Here is an 11,452-nt window from a genome sequence, read left to right as displayed (position 1 = left end):
TTAACGCACTACTTGCAACACATACCACGCCTATAGTTCTGCGTATTTCACCTGAACCCCAAGACCGCTTGACTTATTGATTCAAATCTTTTAGTTCTTTGATTCCAAAGGGGGCGGTGGACACGAGACGGTGTTGCCTTGCCCTAACTGTACGTGGTTTTTCAAAATAACTCACATTTTTGCTCAGCTTCACTCGTCCATGCCACCCATCCATGTGGGATCCTGTTCGTGATGCCAATTGCTGTGGAGTATTTTAAACCAACACTCGACACAAGGTTTTCGGATCGATAAACAATCATCTTTATTACATTGGTGGGGAGACAATCTGCTCTGTCATAGCCAGATTTCACCAAATTGGTGCAGCAAACACTACATTTTTATACATTAAAACATATACATAGATACATAGATACATAGAAGATAGGAGCAGGAGTAGGCCATTCGGCCCTTCGTGCCTGCTCCGCCATTTAATGAGATCATGGCTGATCCTTTAATTCAGTATCCCGTCCCCGCCTTCTCTCCGTAACCCTTAACCCCTTTTGCCCGTAGAAATATATCTAATTCCCTCTTAAATATATTTAATGAGCTGGCATACACTGCCCTCTGTGGCAATGAGTTCCACAGGTTCACCACTCTCTGAGTGAAGAAATTCCCCCTCATCTCTGTCCTAAATGGTTTAGCCCTTATCCTTAAATTATGTCCTCTAGTTCTGTTCTCACCCGCCAAGGGAAACATTCCTTCTGCATCCAGTCTGTCTAGACCTGTCAGAATTTTATACACTTCTATGAGGTCCCCTCTCAATCTTCTAAACTCCAGTGTGTACATCCCTAAACTACATAGTCTCTCCTCATAGGTCATTCCCGCCATTCCTGGTATCAGCCTGGTGAATCGCCGCTGCACCCCCTCCATGGCAAGAACATCCTTCCTCAGATGAGGCGACCAAAACTGTACACAGTACTCGAGGTGTGGTCTCACCAGTGCCCTGTACAGCTGCAGCAAGGTATCCCTGTTCCTGTATTCTAACCCTTTTGCTATGAAGGCCAGCATACCGTTTGCCTTCTTGACCGCCTGTTGCACCTGCATGCTCGCCTTCAGTGACTGGTGTACAAGAACACCCAGGTCTCTCTGTACTTCCCCCTCTCCCATCTATTGCCATTTAAATAATAATTTGCCCTCCCGTTCCTGCACCCAAGGTGGATAACTTCGCACTTGTCCACATTATAGTGCATCTGCCATTTATCCGCCCAATCGCCCAGTCTGTCCAAATCGCTCTGGAGCTTCCTGGTCTCTTCCTCTGAGCCCACCCCCCCTCCTAGTTTAGTGTCGTCTGCAAATTTGGAAATGCTGCATCCGACTCCCTGATCCAGGTCATTAATGTAAATTGTGAACAGCTGGGGGCCCAGGACAGATCCCTGTGGTACCCCACTTGTTACTGCCTGCCATTCAGAAAATGAGCCGTTTATTCCAACTCTCTGTTTTCTATCTGACAGCCAGTTCCCTATCCACGCCAAAACTTTCCCCTTTATCCCATGAGCCTCAATTTTCCATGCTAATCTTTTATGTGGGACCTTATCGAAGGCCTTTTGGAAGTCCAGGTACACCACATCTACTGGCTCTCCCCCATCTATTCTACCAGTTACTCCCTCAAAAAATTCCAATAGATTAGTCAAGCACGATTTACCCTTTGTAAATCCATGTTGACTCTGTCCTATCCTGTCCCCATTTGCTAAGTGCTCCGCTATTTCATCCTTAATGATGGACTCCAGCATTTTGCCCACAACTGATGTAAGGCTTACAGGTCTGTAATTACCTGCTTTTTCCCTACCCCCCTTTTTGAATAGTGGGGTAACGTTAGCTACCCTCCAATCCATCGGCACTGTTCCCGAGTCTAATGAATTCTGAAAAATCATCCTTAGTGCATCCGCTATCTCTAGGGCCACCTCCTTCAGTACCCTAGGATGCATGTTATCAGGCCCTGGGGATTTGTCCACCTTCAATCCCTTTAGCTTCCTTAACACCATATCCTTAGAGATATTGATTTGCGTCAGTTCCTCCTTTGCCAATGTCCCTATTTTTCCCGATATCCCAGGGAGGTTTTTTGTGTCTTCCTTCGTAAAGACTGACCCAAAGTATGCATTTAGTTGATCTGCCATTTCCTTATTTCCCATTATATATTCCCCCGTATCTGACTGCAATGGACCAACTTTGGTTTTCACCAGTCTTTTCCTTTTGATATACTTATAAAAGCTTTTGGAGTTAGTTTTTATATTTTCCGCCAGCTTGTTTTCGTAAGCTATTTTGCCCCTCTTGATTATGCCCTTTGCCCTCCTTTGCTCTATCTTAAACTGTTCCCAATCTTCCGCTCTGTCCAGCTCGGTCAGAATTCATTCCTGCCACCTGATTGGATCTTGGCTCGTATGCATCTTCACTGATTGGTTGCCTATGCTGCGTTACATTAATGTACCACTTTTATTATCGCAAACCTATATGTCCGTTATCCCCCAAGCTATTGTTGCACCTATGACCTTTGTTTATGCCAGATAGGGTCTCATCAACATTGTACTTCTGACTCATTGTCCTCCATTCCTGCCTCTGTAGGTCTCTTTACTTCCAACTCATTATTTTACTTTCCTGCCAGAACAGAACTTACATCCTCTAGGCCTCTTATGGTTTCCACATCCGACTATTTCCAATTGTCTCTAATTGACACAGTATGCAGTTCTAACACTATTGCTTAGGTTGTCTCAACTGCCAGTTCAGCACTTTAGAAAAAGTTTACTACAGCAAATACCTATTAGATTTTTTCTTTATTACACCATTCAGTAAAACTGCCAGCGGTGTCAGTTTAACTCTTCCCCCACTGCAGAAGGAACCACTTATTTAATATCAACATTTATAAATGAGCCATGCTGGGACACCCTGGCACGATCTGTGGGAAGAGGAAGGTAGGGTTAAGGTTTCAGCTCGATGACCATCTGTTCCTACAAATAAACATCATGCATATGTTAGTCGTTTTTAAACAGTAAAAAAGAGAACTTGCACTCCTATAGCAACTTTCACGACCTTGGGACGTCCTAATGCTCACCAATGCTCAGTTTGAGTCCCGACAGGACCACTAGTTTCCAGACCTCATTACAGCCTTGATCCTAACATGGACAAAGGAGCTGGATTCTAAAGGCGAGGTGAGAGTGATTGTTCTTAGCAGCAAAACAGCATTAGACCAAGTGTTGCATCAAGGAGCCCGAGTAAAATTGAAGTCAATGGAACCTGTGGGGGGACACAGGGGAAAGTCCACTGTTAGAGACATACCTAGCATAAAGGAAGATGCTTGTGGTTGTTGGAGGTCAATCATGTCAGCACCAGGACATCACTGCAGGAGTTAATCTTCACCTGCTTCATCAATGACCTTCCCTCTATCATAAGGTCAGACGTGGGGATGTTCAGCGATGATCGCAAAGTGTTCAGTTCCATTCACATCTCATCAGATAATGAAGCAATCCTGGCCTGCATGCAGAAAGACCTGCACAACATTCCGGCTTGGGCTGATATGTGGAAAGTAAAAATCGCGCTGCACAAGTGCCAAAGCTTCTTCCACAGCACCTCCCAAAACCGCGACCTGTACCTCCTAGAAGGTCAAGAGCAGTTTGCGCATGGGAACACCACCACCTGTAAGTTCCCCTCCAAGGCATGCACCATCCTGACTTGTAAATATATCGTCATTCCTTCATTGTCGCTGGGTCAAAATCCGGGACATCCTTCCCTAACAGCACTCTGGGTCCCTTCACCTCACGGACTGCAGTGGTTCAAAAAGGGGCTCATCACCACCCTCTCAAGGGCAAGTGGGATTGTGCAATAAATGCTGATATTGTTAGCGACATCCACATCCCATGAATGGTGATTTTTGTTTAAATTGCTTTACAGAAAATGAAGTACTTTTTGAAGCGTAGTCACTGCTTATAATATAAGAAAACACGGCGGCCGATTTCTACACAGAAAGGTCCCACTGTGATGTTGTTCCTGTCCCTGTTTGGGCGCTGTTTTATGGCGCCGATGAAGATGGCTGCCGTCCTTGCGGGCTCCGTGTGTACCAGGTAGCAAAGTGTCCTTGCTGCTTGGTGCGCTCGGTTTGTTAAGGAAAAAGCATTTCACTTACTGGATTTCACTTGTTGTATTTGGTTACGTGACAAATAAAATTGAAATTGAATTGATGTTGGCAGTCGGACACAGCTATGCCCAGGACAGCTAGGAAAATCAGTACCTCTTAGAATCATAGAATCTTTGAAATTTGCAGCACAGAAGGAGGGTCATCGGCTCTGGTCGAAAGAGCTATCCAGCCTAATCCCACTTTCAAGCTCTTGGTCCATAGCCTTGCAGTTTACGGCACATCAAGTACATATCCAAGTACTTCTCAAATATGATGAGGGTTTCTGCCTCTACCACCATTTCAGGTAGTGAGCTACAGACCCCACCACCCTTTGGGTGATAAAAGTTCTCCTCAACTTCCCTCTAATTCTTTTACCAATTACTTTAAATCTATTCCTCCTTGTTATTGGCCTCTCTGCTAACTAAAATGGGTGCTTCCTATCCACTATAGTTCGGCCGCTCATAATTTTATACACTTCAATTAAGCCTCCCCTCCGCCTCCTCTGTTCCAAAGAAAGCAACTCCAGACTCTCCAATCTTTCCTCAGAGTCAAAATCCTCCACTCCTGGCAACACCCAGACGACAACAGACGACATCGAATTGGAAAAGATCCAGAGGGGAGATGAGGAGATTTTCTTTTTTACATTACAAGTTATTATCATCTTAATGCTCTGCCTGAAATGGTGGAGGAAGCAGATTCAATAGTAACTTTCAAAAGGGAATTGGATAAATACTTGAATTGGAAAATTTTGCAGGGGTATGGGGAACGAACTGGGAATAATTGGATTGCTCTTCCAAGAGCACGACGGGGCAAATGGCCTCCTTCTGTGATGTAGGATTCTCTGATTCTCTGAAAGGTTTTATGAAAAGATTCATCTAAATGAGGCGGTTATTTGCTGGCTCCACCATCTCATTTTATTCCTGTATACAAGTGTCTGTTCTGCCTTCCCTCAACCTCAAGGCAAAGGCTGATGTACGGCGTGGTGGCCAGGTGGTAAGGCCATCTGTCACATAAGCCGAATATCATGGGTTCGACCCCCAACTGCGCCTGGGTGGATTTTATCATATTTTTTTTACATTTTTAAGGTTTCTCCTTTTTTATCTCTATCAAAACCATTCATAATTTTGAATATTTCTATCAAATCTCCTCTTGACATTCACTGCTCCAAGAAGAAAAATCCCAGCTTCTCCAGTCTCTTCCCATAAATGAGGTCCCCCATCCCTGGTACCATTCCAGTAACTCTAGTCTGCACTCTCTCCAAGGCCTTGACTTCTTTCCTAATATGTGGTGCCCAGAATTGAACGCAATACACCTGTGCTTTATAAATGTTTAGCATAATTTCCTTGCTTTTATGCTCTATTCATCTATTAATAAAAGAAAGGAACCCTAATCATTTTTAACATCCTTCTCACCTTGTCCTCCCACCTTCAAAGATTTGTGTGCACACAGCCAATGTCTCCCTGTTCCTGCACCCTCTTTAAAATTGAACCATTTAGAGCTGGTTAATAAATTGCAGGGGAGAGCATTGTGAGCAGTTTCGGGGCCAGTGATCTCCAGAGGGAGCCGATAAAAGGAAATAATCGGCCCCATTAAATTAGTACCATTTAGTTTACATTGCCTCTCCTCATTCTTCCGACCAAAATATATCACTTTGCACTTCTCTGCGTTAACTTTCATCTGCCATGTGTCTGCCCATTTCACCAGTCTCTTTCTGTTCATACTCCCTCTTTGTAGCTATTACTATCTGCTCTTACTCTCTGTTCTTTGTATCTTTCCCATTCGCCAGGATCTGTGCTATGTTTAGCATTTTTGTATGCTTTTTATTTTATTTTAACGCTGTCTGTCTCTTACCTCTTTAGTCGTCCATGCCTGTTTTTTTGTCCAGTAGAGTTCTTGCCCCACAGGGATATAAACTGATTCCGTACCATGTTAAATTTATTTTGAACACCTCCCGCTGATCTTCTGTCATTTTACCTATTAACAGATTTGCCCAGTTTAATGTGGACAGTCTCTTCCTCATCCGTTGAAGTCGGCCCCACCCAAATCTAGAATCTTAGTAGTTGTGTCGCGTTTCTCCCTTTCAAACACTACGTTGAACTTGATCATGTTATGATCACTATTAAATAAATGTTCATGCACCTTTAGTCTGTTGAATAAATCTGACTCATTACTCATTCCTAAATCAAATATGGCCTGCCCGTGTGTTGTTTCTAAGGCATATTGTTGTCGAAAACTATTCCGGATGCACTCAATAAATTAACTTTCTGATAGGTGCTAGTCTGCTTATCCCTATCTATATGAAAATTTACATCCTCCATTAAAACCACTCTGCTTTTCCTACACGCTTGTCTAATTTCTGCTTTTACTAGAACTAGGGGGCATAATCTTAAAATAATGGGCTGCTCATTCAAAACTGAGATGAGGAGAAACTTCTTCACTCAGAGGGTGGTAGGTTTGTGGAATTTGCTGCCCCAGAAAGCTGTGGAAGCTACATCATTAAATAAATTTAAAACAGAAATAGATAGTTTCCTAGAAGTAAAGGGAATTAAGGGTTACGGGGAGCGGGCAGGAAATTGGACATGAGTCTAGGTTCGGAATGGTCATGGCCCTGTGGGTAGTCGAGTGGGCCCAGGGGCCGTGTAGCCTTGTTCTGCACCTACTGTGCTCTAATTCTGTGTTAGATTTCAGGAGATGGTTTTATTCCTGTTCCTGGCTGGGGTGGAGATCGCCTTTACAGAAGGTAAGTACTGTAGAAAATATAGGGACAGAGTGATCTCCTGGAAGAATTTCGATCGCCTAGATGGGTCGGAGAGGAATTTCCCAGATTTTTTTCTCCCAAATTGGCCATTGGGTCTTTATCTGGTTTTTCGCCTCACATGGGTTCGGGTGGATGCAGAGTGATAGAAGATTTGAGGTTAGGATCAGATCAGCCATGATCTTATTGAATGGTGGAGCAGGCTCGAGGGGCCGATTGGCCTACTCCTGCTCCTATTTCTTATGTTCTTATGTTCTTTATAAAATCTAGCACTTCACAGCTGCGATCAGAGGGCCTCTACTCAACTCCCACTGCAGTCTTAAATTTTTCCTAGCTCTTAATTCTAACCATAAAGTCTCCATTGCCTGCTTGTCTCTCATTATAGTCTCTCTTATGATTGAAGTCATTTCACACTTAGTCACTAAGACTACTGCTCCCCCCTGTACCATTTCCCTATCTTTCCTGTAGACGTCCAGCAGACCTTCCACCACTCTGTATTACTGCCAACTTGAGATGAAGGCTACAATTCCATGAACCTTTCATCTTCTTTTGTACCTGTCCAGCAGTTTGAAGTAATTAATGTACGTAGACTTTTAACACTTTCTGCTCCTCCACGGTTCCTAAATTCTCACCTTTTTGAATATACTCTGATCTATATTTCTCAGGTCTAAAGTGGATGATCTCACGGTTCTCCACTTTGAACTCAATCGGCCACAGTTTTGCCCACTCATTTAATCTATCAATGTTCCTTTGGAACTTTCTGCTCCCACCTACACTACTTACTTTGCCGCCTAACTTAATGCCATCAGCAAACTTGGTTATAGGGTGGACGTCATCGAAATTTGAAAAAGGGCTGGGAATGGGAATAGATCAGCGGGCTGAGCTGACAGGGCATTGGAATTCGGAATGTATAAAATGCAGTCTCCAATGCTCCACTTATCTGCATCAGACTGAAAGTAATTTGTAATACATCATCGATCCATACTGGTCGCTGTAATCTGAGGTTGTAGCTCGGTGTTTCAGTTTGGAAAGGGTTGGGTCTCGTTGGCACAATCGGTTGACAAGGTCAGCTGTCAGCTCAAATAACTGATGGTTCCATTAACGATCGAGTAATCTTTACCTTATTGTCTCACTGTTTCAGGTTTCAACGAATGAACACAAATGTGCTGCAAACATTGCCAGCTGGGCCCGGCTGATATTCCCAACATTTACCCTGCGGTCGGATAGCAAGCACATCAAAAATATATAAAAGCCTGAGACTGGCTTCACGGAAATCAGAATTCATCTTAGCAGACTAGGCCCCGAAAGGACGGATGGGAGGCCGCACTGGTTGCAGGAGAGCTGGTTCACTGTGACATGGATATTTCCGCAGTGAGCCACACCAGACTCTCTCCATGTTTCCACAATGAATGTCACACCGTTTATTTTAGAAAAGCAAAATGATATTCACATCCTCACTGGCTTCAGTTGATTTGTGAGAGATCATTATAAGATCCTGCAGGGCTGCCTCGGTTAATAACAACTGTTTTAATCTACATTTCAGACACGGCAACAAATCTATCGTTTGGTTGCTGTTTTCTAGAGCCTGGAATGAGTGAGGCCGCGAAAGCAGCTCTCTTCAATAACCCGCTGCTGGCAAATAGCAGCGAATGTGGCCTCAGACAGCGCATTACAGCCCATTTCTGGGGAACAAGATACCACTGAAGCAGAGTTCTGCAGAGCTTTGCATCTCTCGCCTATAGGTGACACCATGGAGATCGATAACATAGAATCATAGAATATTACAGCACAGTAGGGGGCATTCGGCCCATCGAGCCTTTGTAAGAGTGAACCAATTAATCCCACTCCCCTGCGGGTTCCCCATAGTCCAGCATATTGTTTTATTTCCAAGTGTTTATCTAATTACCTTTTAAATGTTAGTATTGAATCAGCTCTGCACCTAACTGAAGTCTTTCATCACTTGTACCATTCCAGTAAATCTCCACTGCACACTCTCTGAGGGCTTGACATGATTCCTCACTGTGGAGCCCAGAATTGGCCACAATACTCCAGCTTGTGCCTAATTAGTATTTTATGAAGTTTGAACATAAATTCCTTGCTTTTTCCTCAATTCCTCGATTTATAAAGTCATGGACCGTGAATGCCCTCCTTACAGCCTTCTCAACTTGTCCCACCACCTGCAAATACATGTGAACGTACACCCCCAGGTCGCTCTGTTCCTGCCCCCACTTTAAATGAAACACGTGGTTTATTTTGACTCTCCTGATACTTCCTACCAAACTTAATTAATTTGTCAAATTTCATCTGCCATGACCATTTCGCCGGTCTGTCTATGTCCTCCTGAAATCTGCCAATAACATACTCACTACTTATTACGTTGCCAACACATCCACAAACTTTGACATTTGACTCGCTATACCCAACTCCAGGTCATTTATATAAAACAAGAAAAGAAATAATCCTAATACCCATCACCGGGGGACCCACTGCAGCGAAAGCAGCGCATTACTGCCAGTGAAGCAAGATACCACATGGCCCAGCGAGGCCTCCTCATACACAGAACACATTGACAGTGAAATCCCAGGGCCTTCCAGCAACAGTTCGCGTTTTGTTTACCTCAGTGTGTAACTGCAGGGTCATTAGGTTTTGAATCAGGAGGTCAGAATGACCGAATGGTCTAAGGCGCTCTGTTTAGGTTGTAATTTCCTCTAGAGGCGAGTGTTCGAATTCCACTTCTGACAATTTGTCCTTTACTTAGACAGAACGATTTTATCTAGATTTTTTGGAGGTAATTTTTCGGCCCAGTTGATTTATTCCTTCCAGAAAACGAAGCCCACTTCCATCCAAGGCAGGTTTGTTTCATTGGTTGTAAGTATGTATTGTGTTGGCAGTCAGCAGAACAGGGCCAGTGGAATCAATCCATTGTGCTTCAAACTTGCAGTTCCACATCATAAATTATCAGATAGGGCCCATATCATTCCACAGCAATCTCCAGTGGCTTTGGAAGAAGACTAATGTAAACTAGCATATTTACTTCAGGACTTAAAGACACTCAATTAAAGTCTTTTTTTAGCAATCAATAACCTGTGATCCTTTTAAATATATTTAGATGTGCCCATGTTAGATACACGTGTATTTGCGAGTTGCTAATGTGTTGAATGTAAATGATTTTGCGTCTCTGTTATTTACTAATATAGTTAGATGTGTCTGTATTATTATTTTTGTATTGGGTGGGGGATCTGTGTCAGTAATAAATGTAATAAATGTATATCTGAGCGCTGCAAATGTCCAGTCCGACACCATTCTATCTTCCCATTGTCCCTGTTATGTTCATTAATAAATAGACATTCTTATTATGAACACAGCTAGCTTTTGCTAGGTACTTTATTGAGCTCATGTGGACTGGTACAGTATCTGTAGAGGCTTCGATCTTGACTGCTGCCTTGTGGGTAGCCTAGTGCCTCATGGGTAATGTAGTCTTAATATATATACAGCTGAGTAGTGTAGTCTTATATACAGCTCTACACAGCTCTACGGCTCCACCTAGTGTCCACTATAGAATGACATGTTATTGATCGTTACATCCCCCTTTCTTTGAGGTTTAACAAAATCAATATCAATCAACTTTCAAGAAAACAATAAAGATAATATCAGTAACACTTTTGTTAGTGCTCTATAAACATAAACATTTTCAAAACAGTCAGCCCTATTCAAAGCTTTACATTGTACTCAAAGATTAAGTCTATCAGGCTCTTTTACTTCACGTGTGGATCTTCTCAACACGGGTAAGTCTGATGTGTCTTCATGAGATTGTTCTGGAGGTGAATGACAAGATGCAGTTGCGGCATTCTCATCAATCTGGTCTTGAATAGATCGAGGTCTCCTTGCAATCTTTGCTTGGAGAGGGTTTCAGTGCCATAACTCTCAATGGAGTCAATGCACTCTCGAAAAACTGCTGGCAGCTGGATCCCATCATACAGCATAGTCCTCTCAGCAGCCTCGGCTAATGGAACACCAAAGATTGGCCTAAGGGAAGAATGAGTATCCTCCAGAACTGCTTCCTGCTCTGGTGCAGGCTTCTTCTTTTTCTTTTTCTCTTTCCACTGCTTAACAACATCTGCTGCGGTTATATCTTTGGACTTTTTCTCCTTGTGTTTTCCTCTTTGTGCTTTTCTTCCTTTGGCTTCTCTTTGACCTTAAAGTATTTTTCCTTCTTCTTGGAGAAACTAGGCTTTTTGAAGACATGGATACCTTTCGCCTTTTCATCCTTGATGGGCTCTCTGCTTCATCACCTGAGTCATCTGGTCTGCTTATGGCACAGTTTATACGGTAGTCTCTCTTGACCAGTTCTAAGTCTTCACAAGCTTTGTCACCTAGTATCGAATCAAGTCGTTCAGCCACAACAGAAAACAAGAGATGATGCACTTTGTCTTTGACTGTCACTTTAAGTCTGCATACACCTAAGCTATCTATGTTCTGTCCATCATAGCTCTTCAGTACTACTGACTTTTTCTGTATTTTCGGCTTTTCTTTCTTATTTTTTATGTCACTCA

This window comes from Somniosus microcephalus, unplaced genomic scaffold, assembly GCF_052327205.1.
Source record: "Somniosus microcephalus isolate GS21.2 unplaced genomic scaffold, FLI_Smic_1.0 unresolved_chr1, whole genome shotgun sequence".
Lineage (NCBI taxonomy): Eukaryota > Metazoa > Chordata > Chondrichthyes > Squaliformes > Somniosidae > Somniosus > Somniosus microcephalus.
Note: the sequence above shows the minus strand (reverse complement) of the source record.